Genomic DNA, 22,120 nt, shown 5'->3' on the forward strand with positions numbered 1-22,120 from the left:
GGGTTCCGGACCTCGCTGAACGACCTCCTGCAGTCGATCTCCTGCCGGCGCCATTTTCCGTACGGAAAACGATTCGCGGCAGGAAATCGCTCCTTGACCCCCGCTGGACCCCCAGGAACTTTTGGCCAGCTTGGGGGGGCCTCCTGACCCCCACAAGACTTGCCAAAAGTCCAGCGGGGGTCCGGAACGACCTCTTGCGTCGAATCATTTTCGTCTATGGCCGCCGCCATTTTGCGGCGGCCATTTTGAAAAATGGCGCCGGCTGAAGACCTCATGATCTAGTGTGCCGGTTTTCGTGCTCTCCCCCTTCCCCCGATTTAGCCACGGACCGCCGCTAGGGAGGACTCCCAGGTAATTTAATGCATTTGGGTGGGGGATTTAATTTAAAGGGTCGGGGGTGGGTTTTAGGGGGTTTTAGTGTGCCGGCTCACGATTTTAACGATTATGACGATACTTTACACACACAAATGGCAACAATACGATTCCCTCCCCCTCCCAGCCGAAATCGATCGTTAAGACGATCGAGGACACGATTCACATCTCTACCTAATAGCGCCCTCAACATGCAAATGCATGTTGATGGCCCAATTAGGTATGCGCGCGGGATCCAGTAAGTAAAATGTGCAGCCAAGCCGCACATTTTACTGTAAGAAATTAGCGCCGACCCAAAGGTCGGTGCTAATTTCTTCCGGCGCCAGGAAAGTGCACAGAACAGCAGTAAAAACTGCTTTTCTGTGCACCCTCCGACTTAATATCATAGCGATATTAAGTCGGAGGCCCCCAAAAGTAAAAAAAAGTAAAAAAAAAAATAAAAAAATTTGAATTCGGCCCGCGGCTGTCGGGCCGAAAACCGGACGCTCAATTTTGCCGGCGTCCGGTTTCCGAGCCCGTGGCTGTCAGCGGGCTCGAGAACCGACGCCGGCAAAATTGAGCGTCGGCTGTCAAACCCGCTGACAGCCACTGCTCCAGGCCAAAAGGAGGCGCTAGGGACGCGCTAGTGTCCCTAGCGCCTCCTTTTCCTCGTTTGCACCGCGTCGCCTAATTTGCATACTGGATTGCTCGCACTGGCAAAGGGCCGGTGCGTGCACCGGGAGAGCGGGCGTTTTACAGTATCGATCCAATAGTGTCCTAGTGCTGATCTTATCTGTGGTATAAAGTTTGAACCCTCTTTCCTGGTTCGATGAGGATGAGATACAATCCCTCGTAGTTCTGCAGAGGGCTTCCCACGCCATCTAGTGTTCCAACATACTGACATATAGGGTGAAATTAGCAGGGCCCATCACTGACAGGGGGAACCTCTCAACCCTGAGGGAATACTAATATCAGAAGCAGCATCTACTGGTGTTATCAGCAGGACTTGTGAGTATTGGTTTGCTAGGGACAGTGTGTGTTTGAAGTTGCAAAAGTAACAGAGGGTTAAAGTTTATTCTGCGTTTCTATAAAGTGAGTTAAGAAAAGGAGAGGGTTAAAGTTACTCTTTGTGTGTAACAAGCTGAGAAAATTAATTATTTTGATGTCGGAAGGTGTGAGAGCTGTTTTCTGGAGAAGTAATCAATGGTGTTCAATTTTTCCCAAGAGTCAATTAGGGATTTACATTAACAAGTGAGAAGTTAACCCTGACCTTTGAAACTGAATAGTCCTATTGCAAGTCACTGACAAACAGATTAAAATAAAATCCCTTAAATTTATTACAGTATTCTAAATTGGATTAAGCATCTACACTTCTTATACAATGCTAAATAACTTTAAAATTCAACAACATTAAGATGCGGACAACAGTCCAGCAGTGGGATGGAGGCTATCCTGTCTTTGAGTACCACATGTATAATTATCTGCAGCACCTGTAGATGAAAGGTTGTTCGTGTACAGCTGATACAAAGAGCTCTTGGCTCTCAGAGAATGGGTATGATCTCTAGGGGCTAGAATGGCAGATCGGGAGGACCTGAGGCAGACAGACTAGACAGAGAAGACTTGCATGGGCATAGTAGAGTGGTGCCTCTTCCAATTTGGCAGCCCCTGTGCTTCTTTGGAGGATCAAGGTCACCTGGAAGGAAAGCATCACCTTGGTGTGGTGATATAGCTAGGACCTGCTCTCCAGATAATGCATTATCTCTTGCACTGAGAATGTGTCTTAGGGGCACGTGCCTAGGAGGAAATACTTAGAACTGCCATTACAGTTGGTGATTTGATTATTAGGAATATAAATAGTTGGGTAGCTGGTGGGCATGAGGCTCACTAAATAGTTTACCTGCCTGGTAGCAGACCTCCAGTGTCACCTAGAAAAGACTGCAGAAAGTGCTGGGGAGGAGCCAGCTGATGATGTATGTGGGTGCCAGCAACCTAGGAAGGTATAGGAGTTTTGGATGCAAAATTTAGACCTTTAGGTAGGCAACTGAAATCTAAAACCGTCAGGGATGCATTTTCTGACATGCTTCCCATTCCATGTATAGGACCCCAAATCAAGTTGAGCTCCGGAGTCTCAATGTGGATGAGACAATGGTGTAGGGAAGAGGGCTTTAGATTTGTTAGGAAATGCAGAATATTTTGCGGAAAGAAGAGCCTATTTTGATATGGGAAAGCCAATAGTTGTTCAGGAATGCATAGTTCAGAGAAAGATATCTAAGGATACTGGAATAACAGGAAAGTTAGAATATCTTGATAAAGAAGTTGTAGTCTAGGTGGAATTAAATAAAGAACTGACAAATATGAGGGATTTAAGATTGCCTGTATCAACCACTAATAAGCAGGTTGTGAATAAAAAAAAAAAACAAAACATACTCTAAATTGTCTGCACACAAATGCCATATGTCTAAAAATTAAGACTGGAGAGTTGGAATGAATATTGAAACACAAGAACTGCCTGATGGAAGGAGGACAGCCAATGGGACACTGTGATCCTAGGGTACAAATTATATTAATATGGCAGAGGACAGAGCGAACTGGTGGAAGGGTGGCACTATATGTTAAGGGTGGCATAGAAACAAGCAGGATAGAAGTCCTGCAGGAAACAAAGTGCACTGTGGCATCTCTATGGATATTTGGAAAGAAATTCCATGTGTCATGGGGAAGAGTGCAGCAGTGGGGGTACAACATCACCCACCTTTCCAGGATGAAGAATCAGATATTGAAATGTACAAATGTACATACAAATACCCATAGCAATATTCACCCTTTGTAAATATATAAATAGAAGATTCACTTATAATAAATGCTCAATGCTATGGTTTTATTTCAATTTAATATTTTATTTCTATAAAAGAAGACTTAAAGATAAAAGGTATTGTATCTGTACGATCCTGTTTAGTGATCCTGGGGTTTGGATCCTTCACGGTCAGTTGTCCTCTATTCTTATCCAGTAATTTGTTGCTGAGAGTTCCTGTAGCTATCCCAGGACCGGCGTAACCCACTGTGCAAGCCGTGCACTTGCACAGGGTGGCAGCTCCTCGGGGGCGGCAGCCTGGGGACACCAGCATACAAAATGTAGCGGAGGCTGTGGGGCTGTCTGGCAGAATCCACCCTGCTGGCAACCAAAGTAGTGAAAAGACTCTGGGCCGCCCACAGCACAGGAGACCCTAAGGAGGCTTGCGTGCTCAGATATAGGCATCGAATTGGGCGGGGGTAACCCAAACCCCCACCTGAACTGATGTAGCAACACGTGGATCCCTGTGCATGCTGGCAGCAGCATTTCAGTGATGCCGTCTTCTACTGTTGCGGGACTGGTCTTGCAGTGGGAGCTGCAAAATCTCACTGCTCCTCTAGCAAGCCTGGCCTCACAGCAGCAGGAGATGCTGCTGCTGGCTCACACAGGGGATCCACATGTTGCTACATTGGATCGGGCAGGAGTTAGGTTGCCCTTGCCCAATCCGATGCCACATCTGAGCAGACAAGCCTCCCTTAGGCTCTTCTGTGTCGTGGGCAGCCTGGAGCTTTTTCTCTACTAAGCCTGCCGGTGGGTTGGATTCTGCCAGGCAGCCCCGCGGCCTCCGCTCCATTTTGACAAGGAAGAAGAGCCTGGGAAGGGGAAGAGGCGGGGAGTGACTGGGGAAGAAAGTAGGAAAAATAAGACATTGGGGAAAGCATAGCAAAGGGTGAGAAGAGGGGAGGAAAGAGCAGGAGAGGGCAAGAAGAGCCTCTAGAGGAAGGGAGAGCGGGAAAAGCTAAGGTAATGAGGAAAGAGGGTGAGAAGGGAGAAAAAGCTGAGAGAGTGACTCCCTAAGGGGGGGGAGAAGAGGGAGAAGAATCTCTAGAGAGACAGGGATGGGGAAAGAACTGGGGCCGTGTGAGAAGAGGGAGAACATCTAGAGGGAGAGAGGGAAGAAGGGGGGAAAGTGGGGGAAAGAGCCAAGATAGTGAAGGAAAGGGGAGCAAGAGCTGAGGTAGTGAGACTGTGGGCTGCCCGGTGCCCCCATCCCACCAGCAACCAAAGTGGAGTGGAGACCATCTTGCGGTCCTGACTCGATGGAGACCAAAGTGAAGAGGTGGGCTCAAGGCTGCTGGGGGAGCATGTGGAAGAAAAGAAGTAGGGGCTCATGTGTGTGTGAGAGAGCATGTGTGTGTGTGCGTGTGTGAGAGAGAGGGCATGTGTGTGTGTGAGTGTGTGTGTGTGTGTGTGAGAGAGAGCGAGAGCATGTGTGTGTATGTGTGTGTGTGTGAGAGAGAGAGAGAGAGCGAGAGCATGTGTGTGTGTGTGTGTGTGTGAGACAGAAGGAGCAAGAGAGAGCGTGTGTCAGTGTGTGTGAGCATATGTGTAAGAAGGAGCATGTATGTGTCTGTGCACATGCATGTGGGAGAGAGGGACTGTGTGCATCTGAGAGACGTAGGAGTGTGTGAGCATGAACATATATCAGAGAAAGTGTGTGTGAATTTATGAGAGAGAGGAGAAAGTTTGTGTGCCTTCCCACACCCACTAATCCACAACAATCTCAGGATGACTGGAAATGTAAATTTCCCAGGAGAGTGGGAGGGTTTTTTAAAAATCCTTAATAGTTTAAATTATTTGGTGTTATTTGATGTGTCTGCTGTTTTGAAATATTTTACTGGTGTTTGGAAAATTAAAAAATCAATTATATGCATTTTTAATTATTGGATTTTTATTCTTCTGTCTTGAAATATTTATTTTTAATATTAATATGGTTTTTACATTGTTGCACTGTATTCAGTCTGGCTTGTTGTGGTTTCCAGTTCTTTCTTTGCACATTTCTGTTTATACCTTATGGTCTCTTTATTCTTTATTTGAGGAGGGTCTGTCTATGTTCTGCAGGTGTGATCAAGGTGAGGTAGTCTGCTAGTGAGTAGTTTCCCGGCAGGGATCTATAGCTTGCTCTGTTTTCCTAACAGGAGATGTATTGGCATTTTAGGACCTGGTGCCATAAATCGCAGCATTACTTTTTCATAGGTAAGATTATTATTGTTTGAATGCTGGCAGTTAGTGCTGATTTGGTATAGGAGGTTTACTATATTGTAATTATTTACGCATGGCTTTCTGCGGGTCAAGCCCACATCCAACATGTGTTACACTAGGCCTAATACCATATGGGTATTTTTGCAGAGTTTTCTGCTTGGTGCCACAGCAGTGCATGTAAACATAATATACAGATTGCTGTGAGGGATATTTTATCTTAGAAGTCTGTGCTCTGAATGTAAAATCTGTTATTGTAAATGCATAATTTTGAAGTAAGTGTGTATGTGTGTGTGTGTGTACGTGTGTGTGTGTGTACATGTGTGTGTGTGTGTATGTGTGTGTGTGTGTACGTGTGTGTGTGTGTATGTGTGTGTACATGTGTGTGTGTGTGTATGTGTGTGTGTGTGTGTGTGTGTGTGTGTGTGTGTGTGTAGAGGGCTGGGGCTTTAAAATTCTCCTAGAGCATCCAACACCCTTGCACTAGCCATAGGTGCCAGAGGAGAGGACCTGGGTAGAGAGGAATGTCAGATTTTAAAGTTTAGGTTACTGGAGGGAGATGAATGAACCAGGGGATACCAGGGGTAGGGGGGAGGGCGAGCACAGTAATTGTTCGCAGATAAAGATTTTTCACAATTTCTGGCAAATACATCGACCTTAGATTGTAAGAGCGGTACACAACAATACCAGATTGTGAGCATTGTATCTGTGACACATACAGGACCTAGAGAAGAGAGAAGGACTAACAGGACACGTCCTCTAAGCTTCTGGAACATCATTTGCCGCTGTTTCAAGGGAAAAGGTGATGCGGAAGAAAGGTAAGTCCGCTAGCTCGCCTGCAATGAAAGATTTAACAATTAAAAGTCTGGCTCAGCCCGGCAGCTCAGTGGCAGTGCCTTGCAGAAGAGCCAACTTCAGTTCATTTCAATTATTATTTATTTACTCTCTTCCCGAGTTAAAGCTGCCCAAAGCAGTGTACAAAACTCTAACAACCAAATACAATCACCTTCTAAAAACAAGAAAAACAGCCCCCTCTCCCTTCCCAAACACACACACACACACACACACACACACAATCATCTACTATCCCCTCCTCCTCAGTCAATAGCCCCCTCAGCCAGCCGCCTGCCCCAGACCTGGGCCGGTCAAGGTCGGGGATGCTGCAACGATAGCGTTCCCAGCCCGCTGGGAGGTGGGGGAAGTCTCAGCTCTGCACAATGGTGACATCTACTGGCCAGACTCAGAATGCATGCACACCAAATTCCCAGAGAGAGCACCTGGCCAAGGACAGCAGGGCTAAATGGGTAGATAACAAAAAAAAAAAAAAAGGCAAATGGATATTCAGGTCGTTGTGAATGAAGGCTCGTGGCATCGTAGCTCAATAGAAGCTTGCTCCAAATGTAATGAAAAGCCACAGGAGCAGGAGGAAACTGCCAGATCATTAAAAAAAAAACCCCACTTAAATCTCCCATCACCAATAATACAGAAGGAACATGGGCTATCAGATCAGAAAACAAAATAGATAAATACAGAAGACCAGTGGTATGTAATGTTATATTGTACATGTCAAAAAGTCCCATTAAAGGGCAAAGTGTCTCACAAAATACAAAATGTTCTCCATGCAATGGTCAGCAAAGGAGACATGAAGAGTAAATTCTACACACCAGCACTCAAATTGTTAATCTGTTTAAATCAGTAATCATTAAAAAAAACCACTGTCGACAATGCAACCTGGCCATGAAGGATATGGTTGGCTTGTAGCTGTCAAGGATAGGTAAGAGGACACAGTGACACATCGGAAGTCAGTGGATGAATAAATATAGTCCACTCAGTTGCCCTTGCTCCTAACATCAGTGTCTAGGGTTAATGGGACAAAAGATTCATCATAAATAATGAATGGAACATATAACGACAATTAGCAAAATCTGCCTCGCATTGCTCAGGTTGTCTGGCCCATGGCTCCATCCTGCGGCAGCCAAAGAAGGAGAGGGCTTCCGCGGACCCCATCCTGTGGCGGCTGAAGAGGGGCTCTCGCAGTGCCTGAGGAGGACACTGTGTGTGTGTGTATGTAGGGGAGCCTATGTGGTTGGGTCTATGTGTGTATCTATGTGGGCCTGCCTGAGAGGCAGGGCTTTGCGCAGGCAGAGCTTATTGTCTCTGCCTGGTGCACCTCCCACTGTTCAGGGCACCTCCTGGTGGCAACAGACAGACATGACAGGATACTTCTATTAGTAAAGTGTCTCTCTATAGCAAAAAAACAAATGAACCTCAATGCACATTCATTGTGGATATCCTGAAAATCTGGAATGTTTGTGGCTCTCGAGGACTGGAGCTGCCCACCCCTGATAGAAAGACTCCCTGCCTAAATCTAATTTGGACATCCCTCCCCCGAGGGACCTCCCATGGCAGGAAACCCTTACCAAAGTGGCTCAAGGGCATGACTGGGGACTTCTGATTTCCACTGATCCTGAGATTATCACAGAGGACGGGGGCCACAGCAGCATGAAAAAAAATTTCTCTCATAGATACACACGCTAACACACTCACATGTTCACTCTTATCCTTTTACATACATACATATTCATTCTCACACACACACACACACACACATACATACTCTCATTCCCCTCATTCTCACACACACACTCTCTCTCAATCCACATGCACATTCTCACTCCTCTCATTCTCACACATGCACACTCTCAATCCTCATTCTCACACACACACTCTCAATCCACATGCACATTCTCACTCCTCTCATTCTCACACATGCACACTCTCAATCCTCATTCTCACACACACACACTCTCAATCCACATGCACATTCTCACTCCTCTCATTCTCACACATGCACACTCTCAATCCTCATTCTCACACACACACACTCTCAATCCACATGCACATTCTCACTCCTCTCATTCTCACACATGCACACTCTCAATCCTCTCATTCTCCCTCACACACACACACAATCCACATGCACATTCTCACTCCTCTCATTCTCACACATGCACACTCTCAATCCTCTCATTCTCCCTCACACACACACACAATCCACGTGCACATTCTCACTCCTCTTATTCTCACACATGCACACTCTCAATACTCTCATTCTCTCTCTCTCTCTCTCTCACACACACACACACACAGCCTCTCACACATGCTGACTCACTTCTCTCCCTTTTCCACACACAAACATTTACTCTCTCTCATTCTCACACATGCTCACTCATGCTCTCTCCTCAACCCAAACCCACCAGGGACAACATCCTCCTCCCCAGGCCCGCGGATCTCCTCCTCCTCCAGGCCCGCGGATCTCCTGCGATGGATTTTTTCCAGCATCTTCCACCTTGTGGGGGCCGATGGTTCTCCTTCACTTTCCTCCCCCCCCCCCCCCCCCATGGGGCCCAGGCTACTCCTGTTTCTTCTTCCCCACATGGGGGCTGAAGCTCCTCTTCCTTTCGGCCACATGGACTGAGTTTGATGCTCCTCCTCCTCCTCCTTCCTTCCCTGCACAGCCCAGGCAATTTCTTTAGAATTCCGGAGTCCCCAGGCCAAATTTGGAGAGCTCCCAGGTAAGCTGAAAGGCTTAGGTTCCCACTCCAGAATCCAGGGACTCCCACTTTAAATCCCAAGTCTGTCTGCAGATTTCTGCAGGTGCACCTTTTTTGCCATAAACACTTGTTAGACAAGGCCCGAAAAACATCTGCAAGTTCACCCAAACCGCCTTGCGTTTTGACTTAATGAGGATCTGTTTCAAGGGTAAAATAAACCAGCTTATCTGCATTAAACAACTTCTGGATTAGTGCCTCTTCTCCTTTGCTTGTGGAACATCTGAAGTGGAAATCAGAGAGACTGTAAAAATACCAGAGTCTGAGAACAACCCTTCCCCCCTCACCCCCCCCCCCCCCCCCACACACACACACAACGATCATTTTAGACCAAAAGGTTATGCAAGAGCTACTCACCAATCACTACAACATAAAATGAAATGCGCAAATATTTCAGGATGCCTAGTTTCCTGCGCTGATAAATAAATCTGAATCCCTCCGTGACCATAATGAGCAGAGTGGTGCGGGGTGCAGGTCGATTCCTGAGCAGAGGAGATGATACGCTTCGGGAACCTTAGAGTTCAGACTCTTGGAGAACAATTTTCAAAGGGTTTAGGCACCTAACTTGAGTAGTTAGGTGGCTAAACTAGCACCTTTGAAAACTGACTAGGGCTGAGTGACTACCTTTAGCCTCCTGTTGTTACTAGATCCCTAACTTTAGGCATCTAAGAAGTGTGCGGGACCAGGGATGGGGTCAGATCAGGGAACTAGCACCAAGTTTCAGCATTAGCTGCTTAACCTAGGGGCCGATGCAATATCACGTGTGCAAAACGCGTGCATCCAACCTGCACGCACATTTTTTGAACGCACGCACATCCCCTCTCTTGGGTGCTCAGTGTTATACTCAAATGAGCTGGCGTGCTGAAAGGGACACAAAATGGATTAATTGCACGTCCCTAACGCATCCATGGCATCGAGCGCCCGGGAGACGTGGCTGTGTGCAGGTTAAGGAAAACAGACACTCAATTTCCGAGCGCCCATTTTCCTAACCTGTCCGCTGTCAGGAATTTTTTTTTTTTCATGTTGCAGCTTTTTGTGGTTCCTCCTGCTTAATATCGTAATGATATTAAGTAGGAGGAGCCGCAGCAAAGCTGTATTTTTTGCTTTTCTGAGCATAGCTTGGGGTCCCTCAAAACTTCATGCCGGGTCTAGGCTGGTGTTAATTTTTGACAGTTAAAATGTGTGCGTCGGGCGCACATTTTTTTTTTTTACATCGGGGGTGCTAGCTAATAGCCTCATCAACGTGGCACTTGCATGTGATGAGCGCTATTAGCTACGTGCCGGTATGGACACGTGTTTTGGACGTGCTAATCCCGATATTGCATTGCACGTATGTCTAGCGCGTCCAAAACGTGCATACAACCGTGCGTTTAGCAGCGCGCTGAGCTCAGCACCCGATATTGCATCTGCCCCATAGATGCTTAAAAGTAAGCAAATAAAGAGCAGTCCTAAATTTAGGTACCTCAATTTTAGGGGTCTATAGGGAATTTTCTGCCCTAATTTCGGCTGAAAAACTCATCTATTTTTAGGAGCCTAGAACTAAGGCTTCTTAGGCGCTCAGCTTCCTTTGAATAGCGACCTTCAGAGCTATAATAAACAGTCTCTGATCCTGATCAATTAGAGGGCTTCCTTCCTAACAGGGACAGTTAGCTGATCCCTCCCCTTTGACAGCCGAGGTTACGTAAAACTTCATTTTAGTCAATTTATGTTATAATCTGCTGCATTGTAATTCTGTCCCCAGTGTTAGATTTTTCTGTCCTTTTACTCCATCCCCTTTAGAACATAAGAACATAAGAAATTGCCATGCTGGGTCAGACCAAGGGTCCATCAAGCCCAGCATCCTGTTTCCAACAGTGGCCAATCCAAGCCATAAGAACCTGGCAAGTACCCAAACACTAAGAAGATCCCATGCTACTGATGCCAGTAATAGCAGTGGCTATTCCCGAAGTAAACTTGATTTATTTGTTTAAGTGTATGATCCTTTTTTCTTTTTCTTCTGGTTCCAGTTCTTTAATTTATTTACAGGTATTGCAATCACAACTCTTTGTTGTAAATCGGGGTTTCTCGATTTCTTTGCGAGATAGTGAGAGCCTATAAATAAATAATTAAAATAAAATAAAACAGGCTCAGCACTCTGGCTGGTGTTCCAACCGCAGCTTTATCACGCGGTCTTCCTATTTGCGTGGGGCTGAATCTGCTCTCAGGATCCCCTCGCTTCTCTCTTGCAGGTTCGCCTACGGGAAAGGCTCTTGGATTTGGAAGTACGGCCTGGCAGATTTTGCTTCTGTCCCCTTTGAACCCCCGCAGCGATGGAGTAAGTTTAAGGCGTGGGAATGGGAGGGATGCTGGGAAAGCCAGGAGAGAGGGGCTCTTGAGACATTTCGGGGTGCATTTTTAATCGTGGTGTGGAAAGGGGGGGAGGGGGCGCGCAAGGCAGAGCAGATGGGTAACAAAACAAAGCAAAAAAAACAAAAAAAAAGGTGTCTTTGCCATTCAGACCAATTCATGCACGACTTGATCATTAAAAACGCTCCGTTGTGGCCTCGGAGCGTTTGGGTGGTGCCTTCCCATGCCGTTCTCCAGGAGTCAGCCAGTTTCTAAAATGTTCTGCAGGTTGCTATTAACACAGATTTCCTAAAACAATATTTGCAGGCACCGTCCTCTGGGAAGATTACTCTCGGCCCTCCAATTCCGTAACTGCAAAGCTACGAGCAGGGTGATTCAGAAGAAGGTTTGGGACGTTCACGTTGCCTGTTTGCTCAGTTCCAGAAGATTGTACGGTGGCGCCTTCTTTTTCCAGAGGAAATCAGAGCACATGTGGTCCACTTTCTTACAAAAGGTACCTGGAGAAAGAATGGGGCAAGATACTTAGTAGATCCCTTATCTGTAACATTTTTATAGCTGCAAGTATTTCCCCCCACGCTAAATGACCACTTTAAAGTAACTTTGTGATGTTAACCTTCAGTTTTTCACACGGTAATCAAACTCGTCTTTCCTGATTATTGTGCTACATCGTTCCCGAGTATTTTATCCATTCCTGTTTTCACTGAAACAGGTAAGGATCTAAAACAGTGGCTCCCTAACCTATCCTGGGGGGACCCCCTAGCCAGTCAGGCTTTCAGGATATCCCCCATGAATATGCATGAGATAGAATTTGCATGCACTGCCTCCCTAGCATGCAACATTCCTCTCATGCATATTCATGGGGGATATCCTGAAAACCCGACTGGCTGGGGATGCCCCCAGGACAGGTTTGGGAGCCACTGATCTAAAAATAACCTTTGCACAAAGAATATTCAGAAGGAGAGCTTCCGATTTGGACCAATTGATTTTCTAACCCGATCTATCTGAAAACATGGCAATAGCGTGTAACAGTTTAGGAAAGGAAACATCTAACTCAGTTTAATATATCCAGCCGCATAGGCAGATAATTTACATTCATTGTCGTTAACACTGACCCCCACGAATTTCTTTAGTTTGCCCAAGAACGATTGCCGAAGTTTATCTACTGAATTAAACAAACGTAGAGATAAAGAACATCCCTGGCTAGTACCACTACTTAACACAAAGGAATATGGAACATATAAATGTCATTCCAGGAGCCCCATAAAGGGTGCAAGTCACTTATAAAGAAGATTTTCCCACACCAAAGCAATCCGAAAGGATTATTCCCGTTCTGCCCGAATGAAAGCCTTTTCAGTAGCTAATGAAATTGCAACACTTGCTTAGCTCCGTGCAGGATACTACAGGACGGGCTTTGCAGTATCCTGTGGCGTAATGGCCCTTTCAAACACCTCAGCAACCCAGGCAGATTAATCCTCCCATGACTTTGCTAAATTTGGGGGCTAACGTTAATTCATGAGATAGGCTTGCAGTGTTGAGTAAAGCAAGTGGCGTCAACCAGGCTTCTCCACTACTGTCATCCTGGCCTCTAAGAAACAAAATCTCATACATTTAAGTTTGGATTTTAGATTGAATTACTCATCTTTTCCAAATCCATGCTCAAACACAAACTATTAAAGTGCTACAGTTATTTCCCTGCCCACAAGGGATTTACAATCTGAGGGATGGTGAACTCCGGTCCTCAATTGCCACAAACAGGCCAGGTTTTCGGGATATCCACCATGAATATGCATGAGAAAGATTTCTATGCACTGCCTCCATTGCTTGCAAATCTAGCTCATGCATATTCATGGTGGGTATCCTGAAAACCTGGCCTGTTTTGTGGCCCTCGAGGACTGGAGTTTGCCATCCCTGTTCTAAGTCGTACCTGAGGCACGAGGAACATCTGTAAGTGAAACAGCCCGCTGCTCTAGCCAGCAGGCAACTCCTCCTCCAGCTTGCTTGCAAAGGTTTGATAAAATTCCACCATAAACCCTTCGGCTCTGTACAAGGAGTCTGAGATTTAGTGGCTTCCTGAATTTGCTTTTTGTTAATTGTAGAGACCAATTTACTTTCGTGCCTCTAGATTTAACGGGGACTGTTGTAATGTGTTAGGAAACGCATTACGATGCTTAATATTACATACTTTTTCTGATCAATACAGGTTGGAGCAGGGATCCAGAAACTGCTGGGCAGTCTCATTAGCCTTATAAATTAACTTGTCATGTTATGATTGTACAACCTGAATTCTCTCCCTAGCTTTTAAATATTGTGCTAAGTGACCACTCTTATTAGTCTCTGAATAATGCCCAGGCTTTCTGTGCGTACATTGATTTACCCACTTTTACAAATGGTTTTATATTTGCTTTTCAGCTCCCGGAGTTGCAACAGTAAACTGCTCTTTTTTCCATGTATTGGAGCTCTGTAGGTTAGATTTCTCTTTCCAAATTGTGCAGCTCCCGCTTCCTTAGCTTAATCTTTTCCAGCACTAAAGTTGATCGCCACTCCCTTGAAAGTCGCTTTCAGAGTGTCCCATTTTATATTGGGCAAAGCCTCGCATGAATCGTGAAATGAAGAATATTCCACATTTACCTTGATACCTGCATCTATCAAAGCCTGAGCCAAGGGTTAAAGTGCCTGAGCAGATTGGGAGGACTTATTCCCCCTCCCCCCAGCATGATCAATATTATAATATTATAATCTCTGCCTGAACTACCAAAGACATAAACATAAGTCTGGTCTACTCTGTATCTGATGGGAAAACATAGGGCGGGTAATATTTAATGGGACTTCTGCAGGTAAAGCAGTGCTTTGCTCCTGGAATTTGCATGACTGATATGTGCATAAAATTTAGCACTGTGCACAGGAGAGAGGTGTCCCGAGGGATGGAGTTGGGTTGGGGCTTCACCAACATACGTTATGATTTTACAAAGTATGCATGTAAATTCTGTTGGCCAAACTATGCCCACCAAATAGATGGGTCATTTTGCTGGGATTCTTTTCAAAGCAGACTTGTGTGCAAAGAAATGTGGTCTGAAAACTGCTGCAGCCTGGGCATGTATTTGCCAGTTCCCTTGTGAGCGGTCCCTCATGTTGGATTCGTGGACCCTTGAGCCGACTAAGACAGACAGATGATGGCCCCCAGTGGAGGTCGAAGCCGGGAGGTGGCACAGGCAGGAGACCAGGAGGATCTTCACCACTGGAGACCCGAGATCCCCCCCAGGAGGAGCCCGTGAGGACCTGGGCCGCTTGGACTTACGAGCGGTCTCCTGTGGGCCAGTGTCGGAGGAGGAGAGGAGAGCTGGAGCCAGGAGGCCAATCAGATCTTCACCACTGGAAGCCCGCAGTCCCCCCCGAGAGGAGCTCATGAGGACCCGAGCCGCTTGGACTTAAGTGAAGCCTCCTGGACGGAAGCTGAAGTCAGAAGCCAGTGGATGATGCCGAAATCAGGAACAGCAACTAGCAACTCTAGGAAGAGTGAACCTCATTGCAAGGCAAGGAGTGGAGCCAGTTGCAGGATTTAAATACCCTGGAAGCGTCTGATGTCGCCTCAGGGCAGTGCTTCATTCTCCCGCGCTGGCCCCTTTAAATGTAGAGCCCCTGCACACGCGCGCGTGCGTGCCAAGGGGGCAGGGCCAGCCACAGAGCATTGGCGGTGTCTCCCTCAAGGAGGGAGCGTCGCAGGCAGGAGCCAGGTAGGCCCGTAGAGGCTGGAAAAGATGCTGCAGCGGCCCAGACCATCCCCAAGATAGGTGGAGGGATTGGGGCATGGCCCGGGACCACAACAGTACCCCCTCTCCTATGCCCCCTTCCCGGGGGCTTGGGCTTCGCAGGGTGGTTCAAATGGAACTGGCGAAGAAGGGTTTTGTCTAGGATGTTAGTCACCGGCTCCCACATATTCTCCTCAGGAGAGGAGCTACTCCCATCTACGATGGTGGAACCACACATCCAACACATCTTTCACCTGATAGATGACATCCTGTTCAGTTGCGGATTTGGTGGGTTCAGGGGGCTTGTTCTGGAACACCGACAGGATCAAAGGCTTGAGGAGAGATACATGGAAGATGTTGTGGATTCTCAGGGTAGAAGGAAGGCGAAGACGGAAGAAAACCGTATCCACCCGCTCCGCTACAGCGAATGGGCCGATATACTTGGGAGCCAGGCGCATAGAGGGAATCCACAATCAGATGTTCTTGGTGCTCAACCACACTTTATCCCCAGGGAGAAAGACAGGAGCGGGGCGTCGTAGCCTGTCGGCATATCTCTTCGCCGTGGCAGCAGTCTGTCGAAGTTTCTCCTGAGTGGATCTCCAAAGATCACGTAACTGACATGCCATAAGTTGCACTGCAGGGGACGGAACCATCAGAGGCAAAGGCAAGGGAGGTCTAAGGCTTTTCCCGTAGACCAACTGGAAGGGAGACATGTTGGTAGCAGAATACCTATGGCGGTTGTAGGAGAACTTTGCCCACGGCAATAAGGCTACCCAGTCATCTTGGAGATCTCCCACAAAGGCACGGAGGAAGGCTTTTAAGGTCCGATTAGTGTGCTCTGCTTGGCCATTGCCTTGGGGGTGGAAAGCCATCGTAAAGTCCAGGTGGACCCCGAATTTCCTACAGAGAGCTCTCCAATATTTAGCCGAGAACTGCGGACCTCGGTCTGAGGCAACATGGAACGGAACCCGTGTAGGCGAAAGATGTGTTGGGTGAAGAGATTTGCGAGTTCAGGCGCAGTTGGTAACTTAGTGAGGTGCACAAAATGGGCCATATTCGAAAATCTATCGATCGTGACCCATATCACAGTCTTCCCTTCAGAAGGAGGTAAATCCACTATGAAGTCAGTGGACAAGTGAGTCCATGGCTCGGTGGGAATGGGCAACGGTTGGAGGAGTCCCCATGGATGGCCAGTCAGAGGCTTCTGTCGGGCACAGGTGGGACAGGAACTGACATAGATACGAACATCCCTCTTGACCTGAGGCCACCAATAATATTCGGTCAACAGACCTAAGGTTCAGGCTACTCCCAAATGACTTGCGGTCAGCGAGTCGTGGGCCCACGACAGGATTTTTTTGCGTAGACGAGCAGGTACAACCGTCTTGCCTATAGGGACTACATCTGATGCCATAAGGAGGACTTTGGCCGGATCGAGGATATATTGAGGTGGATTGGGGTCATCCCCTGTCTCTGCAGTGCAAGAGAGGGCGTCCACCCGGACATTCTTAGAAGCTGGCCTGTATCGAAGGACAAAGTTGAACCTGCTAAAAAATAGTGACCAGCGAGCCTATCGAGGATTAAGGCGGTGGGCTTGGCATAGAACTCCAGGTTCTTGTGGTCCATGTAAACAATCACCAGATGTTGGGCCCCCCTCCGGCCACTGGCGCCATTCCTCAAACGCGAGTTTTATGGCCAATAACTCCTTGTCCTCTATGCCATAATTTCTCTCAGCGGGTGAGAACTTCTGAGAGAAGTAGGAACATGGCAAGGATTTGCCCTTATGAGATATTTGGGTCAGAACGGCTCCTACCGCAAGGTCGGATGCATCTACCTCTACAATAAATTGACGCTGAGGATCTGGATGGTGGAGGCAGACCTCTTGAAGAAAGGCTTTCTTCAGCTCCCGGAAGGCACTTATCACCGCCAAGGACCAGTTCTTAGACTATGCAACTTTCCTGGTAAGGGCAGTCAGAGGAGCCACCATTCGGGAGTAATGGGGTATGAACTGGCGATAAAAGTTGGTGAAGCCAAGGAAGCATTGCAGTGCCTTGACCCCCATCGGCTGAGGCCAATCCCCGATGGCCGTTACCTTCTCTGGATCCATGTGGAAGCCCGTGAAGGAGATGATATATCTGAGGAAGGGCAGAGATTCTTGTTTGAACTGACACTTCTCTAGCTTGGTGAAGAGACAATTGTCTCGAAGCTTTTACAGGACTTGTCGAACGTGTGTTTGATGTGCAGCCAGGTCCTTAGAGTAAATTAGTACATCATCAAGATATACTACAACAGGAATTGGAAGGCCGAATGAAGCCCTGGTCCAAATTCTCCTGGATATACGAAGACATAGCACAAGTCTCAGGCAGTAACAAGGGGTAAACCTGCCCCTTGGGAGGAGTGGTACCGGGGATCAAGTTTATGGCACAATCGAAGGGCCGATGTTCTGGAAGGAGTTCAGCCTTCTCCTTCGAGAAAACATCCAAGAAATCCAGATATTGCGGCGGGAGTGCTACGGATGTGGACAGAAGTGGCACATTGGATCGAGGAATAGTCGCCAGGCAAGAGTTAAAGCAGGATGGACTCCAAGATGCGATCTGAAGAGTATCCCAGTGGATAACTGGGGAGCGCTTCTGAAGCCAGGGCAGGCCCAGGATGATAAGGTGAATGGATCTCTCCAAAATAAGGAACGAGATCTCCTCAGCATGTAGGAGACCGGTTCGTAGAATCAATGGCTTGGTACAGGTGGAGATGCTCCCCAGGAGAGGGGTGCTGTGGATCGAGGATACTTGGAGTGGAGGGCATCGGGGTTGGACCTCAAGCTGTAACTGCCGGACAAGGTCCACAAGAATGAAATTCCCTCCTGCTCCGGAGTCGACCAAAGCCAGCGTATCAAAAGTACCCCCGGGGTAGATGAGGGTAACCGGTACGGTGCATGAGGAGGCGATGTTGGTATTACCTAGGGTCAGCTACCATCCCTAGGTTCCAGGTTGCTCGCCACATTGAGCTAGGAAATGCCCTTTGTTGCCGCAATATAAGCACAGGCCTTGAGTGCGGCGACGTCTTCTCTCTGCGAGATCGGACCCCCATCCCAATTGCATGGGCTCAACCCCTTGGACTCCGGGAGAGGCAGAGGAGGAGGGTACCGGTCAAGGAAATGTAGACCCTGAGTTATTGGGTCTACGACCGGACTTCCCTTCCCTTCCCTTTCTTTCAGGTCATCCGGAAGGTCCCTCGCAGCTAACTCATCTTGGATACGCGAAGACAAGCCTTCTAAGAATATGCCGTGAAGTTTGTCGTCCCTCCAATCTAGCTCGGAGGCCAAAGTACGGCATTCCACCGCATACTCGGCAAGGGACCAAATGCCTTGGCGTAGTTGGAGTAACTCGGCAGCAGCAGTGGGTCTGCGAGAAGGTTCGTCAAAGACATGTCGGAAGGCTGAGACAAACTGTTCAAGGTTCCCCAGAATGGGGTCTTTATGCTCCCATAGTGGAGGGGCCCAGGCCAGGGGCTTCCCATCTAGCAAAGAGATAATAAAACTAGTCTTTATCAGATCCGTCAAAAACTGGGACGGTAGCAGAGTGAAACGGATGTAGCACTGGTTGAGGAATTCGCAGCACTGTTTCGCTTCCCCTGAATACTGTGAAGCTGCCAGCATTTGTGTGGTTGGTGCCAGTCCAGAATCGGCCGCAGGAACTGGCACAGGCGGTACGAGTGCAGGTGCTCCATCCATACGATTGGCCAGTCTCTCTACTGTCACCATCAGTGCATCAAGGCAAACTTGCTGTTGCTGTAGACACTGGGCGATTCCGGGAATGGCCTTTAAGCCCGCCATGTCCATGGCCTTGCAAACTGTTGGATTCGTGGACCCTTGAGCCGACTAAGACAGATGATGACGCACTGTGGGATGGCCCCCAGTGGAGGTTGAAGTTGTGAGGTGGCATAGGCAGGAGACCAGGAGGATTTTCACCACTGGAGACCCGAGATCCCCCCAGGAGGAGCCCGTGAAGACCTGGGCCGCTTGGACTTGCGAGCGGTCTCCTGTGGGCTGATGTCGGAGGAGGAGAGGAGAGCTGGAGCCAGGAGGCCAATCCGATCTTCACCACTGGAAGCCCGCGGACCTCCGAGAGGAGATTGTGAGGACCCAAGGCTCTTGGACTTAGGTGAAGCCTCCTGGACGAAAGCTGAAATCAGGAATCAGAGGACGGAAGCTGAAGTCGGAAGCCTGTGGATGAATGCTGAAGTCAGAAGCCAGTGGACGAAGCCGAAGTCAGGAACAGCAACTAGCAGCTCTAAGAAGAGTGAACCTCATTGCAAGGCAAGGAGTGGAGCCAGTTGCAGGCTTTAAATACCCTGGGAGCATCTGACGTTGCCTCAGGGCAGTGCTTCATTCTCCCGCGCTGGCCCCTTTAAATGTAGAGCCCCTGCGCGCGCGTGCGCCTAGGCAGCGGGGCCAGCCATGGAGCATCGGCGGCGTCTCCCTCGAGGAGGGAGCATCGCGGGCAGGAGCCAGGTAGGCCCGTAGAGGCGGGAAAAGATGCCGCAGCGGCTCGGACCATCCCCGAGGTAGGTGGAGGGACCGGGGCATGGCCCTGGACCGCAACCCCTCATAGGGATTGACTTTCAAACCCCTGCCGGATGGGTACATTTACTTGGCTACCTTGGGTGAGATAATCAGAGGAAACGAGCCAGCTAGTTTTTCTGCCGAGTAATAGGCCAAATCTAACTGCACGAGATTTGTCAGTTAGATTCAGCACAGCCTTTTGCATGGCCTGAGTTTGGTTGTGCAGTTAAATTCTGCGCCATTCTTCACAGCAAACATGTAAACATCTGTTGCACACTTCATATTGGGACTGTAACTCCACACTCAGGTCCCATTTTGGCATGTCTTCAGTATCTAACTTACTGGATCCAACTTACTCCCAGTGACATTCATGCTATTTCATTAGGGATCTCCAAGAATCTCCCAGATTAAACTTGAAAACTTCCTAAAGCTATTCCCCCTACCCGTACATTTTACAATCCTTATAATGCAGAACACAAATCCCATCTATGATCCCTCTTACAATACTGCATTAGGGATGTGCATTGACTTTGGGGTTTTGTTTTTTTTTTTTCATTTCAGTTCATAGTTTTTGTTTTCAGCCCTGTGGGCTTTTATTCATCTGGGGAATTAGCAAGTGCTATTTGCAAACAGTGTGAGCTCTTTTCCGAAATGAATAAACCCCCAAAATTTGGAGATTTTCTGGGGGACTGTGCATTTGTTTCAGGGTAAAACAAACCAAAACAAAATATGCCTGTTTTGGTTCAGATTACCATTTGTTTTCCAAACAAATGCACATCCCTATACTGCATTCTTAAGCCCTCTCCTCCAAATTCCCTTCTGAAGTCTTGGTCATTAATAATGGTCAAGAGATGTGTTGCCTGATAAGTTGCTACTCCACATGTTCACTGCATTTCTCAGGCAATCTGTGGAAGCCTTTACACTATGCAAATAGAGCGGCTGGGATTTCTTCTCATATTTACAATAAAATTCACATATGTGGTAGGATTTCTCAATTACTGCATCTCTCCAGAATTCTTCAACTGCCTCCTTTTCCTGTGTAAATCCAACCCATTAACGTTATCATTTTTAAGTCAGTGGATGCATTCCCACACTGCTTATAGTGCAAATATATACTCCCATAGGCAATCTCTATATTTTCTGTTAAAGCCGTAATAGACTGTTGGTAAAACTCATTAGTTCACATTTAAAATTAAATGATGGTGAATATTCGCAAGATTTCCATATAGACCTGAATTACTACAATGCATTGTCCTCATGCCCATTAACATTTCACAGGAAACCTCTGGAAGATTTTGTCACATTGCAAAGAGACACCACAAGTCTTCATTTTGTTTATACGTGTCTCGCTGGTCCCTCCACCTGTATTGCAACCACTTAACCTCTACTTATCCCAAACTTAACCTCTACCCATAGAAAGCAATAGCTTGTATTGATTGAAGTGGTAGAGGGTGTTTACTGTTTTTAAACCTTTAAGCCTTGAAGATGTTGTGCAGTGACAATTAGTAGCATAAATGGTGAGACCTGCAGTGATTTTCTACCCCTTTTGCTCTGTGTTTTGTTTCCTAATGCAGAAACCAGGGAAGGCAACATCATTTTCCATGGAGGAATAACAAAATTTGCTCCTAGGCTTAAAGCCTAGCTTTTTTTTTTTTTTTTTAAAGCTCCTCTGGGAGGAATCATGGGGGACAATACGAAAGACTATCCCGTTGTTGGAAGTCTCATCATTCATCTCAACTGAAAAAAAATGAGGTCCCGTGCAGGATTTTGCTTCAAATGAACTCCCCATGCTGAGAGCTCTGTTGTGCCGCTAGGGATGTGGCTGATGTAATAAGCTGAGCACCAAAACCGTGCCCTGAAATTCAGCACACAGTTTACTGTCACACACGCTAAACATTTTTTCAACGTCCAGCTCGGTGAGCTAATGGCTCGTGAATGCATCGGAAGTTAGAAAATCCACACAAACCTGAAAATGTGCATAAACCATGTTTTCTGAGCATAAAATCCTGACTCCAGCTGCCACCCATACACTAACATTAAGGCCCTCATTTACTAAGCATGACACAGAACGGCAGAAAGCCCTTAGTAAATCAGGCCCTAAATTTGAAACCTTTACTCCACCTCACACTAGGAGATAAGTTTCCAGCACCAAGAAAAACATGAGGTGAGCCAGTGTGACCTCTCTGCACTGGGGAGAGGTAATAGGAATTTGTTTTTTTTTCAGGTGGCTTGAATTTACTGTGCTGAAGTTATCCTGATTTGATTTCTAAGGGGGTAATTTTCAAAAGGAGTTACATGCGTAAATGTAGCTACTATTGTAGCAATTTTCAAAAGCCATTTACTCAAGTAAAGTGCACTTATGTGAGTAAATCCTATAGACAAGTCAATGGCATATATTGTAGCAATTTTCAAAAACCTACTTACTCAAGTAAAGTGAATTTACTCCAGTAAACCTGGTTTT

At 47.2% G+C, this 22,120-nt stretch overlaps 1 long non-coding RNA gene across 1 annotated transcript in view; it reads left to right on the forward strand.

Annotated features, from left to right (window-relative positions):
• The window catches only part of LOC115099067, a 34,660-nt gene extending 12,671 nt beyond the window's left edge, over window positions 1–21,989 (forward strand). The window contains exons 2-5 of the long non-coding RNA XR_003858677.1: window positions 6,120–6,216; window positions 11,238–11,323; window positions 11,662–11,848; window positions 21,234–21,989. This is a non-coding gene — a long non-coding RNA (uncharacterized LOC115099067). The remainder of the gene's footprint in view (window positions 1–6,119; window positions 6,217–11,237; window positions 11,324–11,661; window positions 11,849–21,233) is intronic.
• Window positions 21,990–22,120: the final 131 nt, after the last annotated feature.

The sequence above is a fragment of the Rhinatrema bivittatum genome, chromosome 9, assembly GCF_901001135.1.
Source record: "Rhinatrema bivittatum chromosome 9, aRhiBiv1.1, whole genome shotgun sequence".
In the NCBI taxonomy this organism is placed as follows: Eukaryota; Metazoa; Chordata; class Amphibia; order Gymnophiona; family Rhinatrematidae; genus Rhinatrema; species Rhinatrema bivittatum.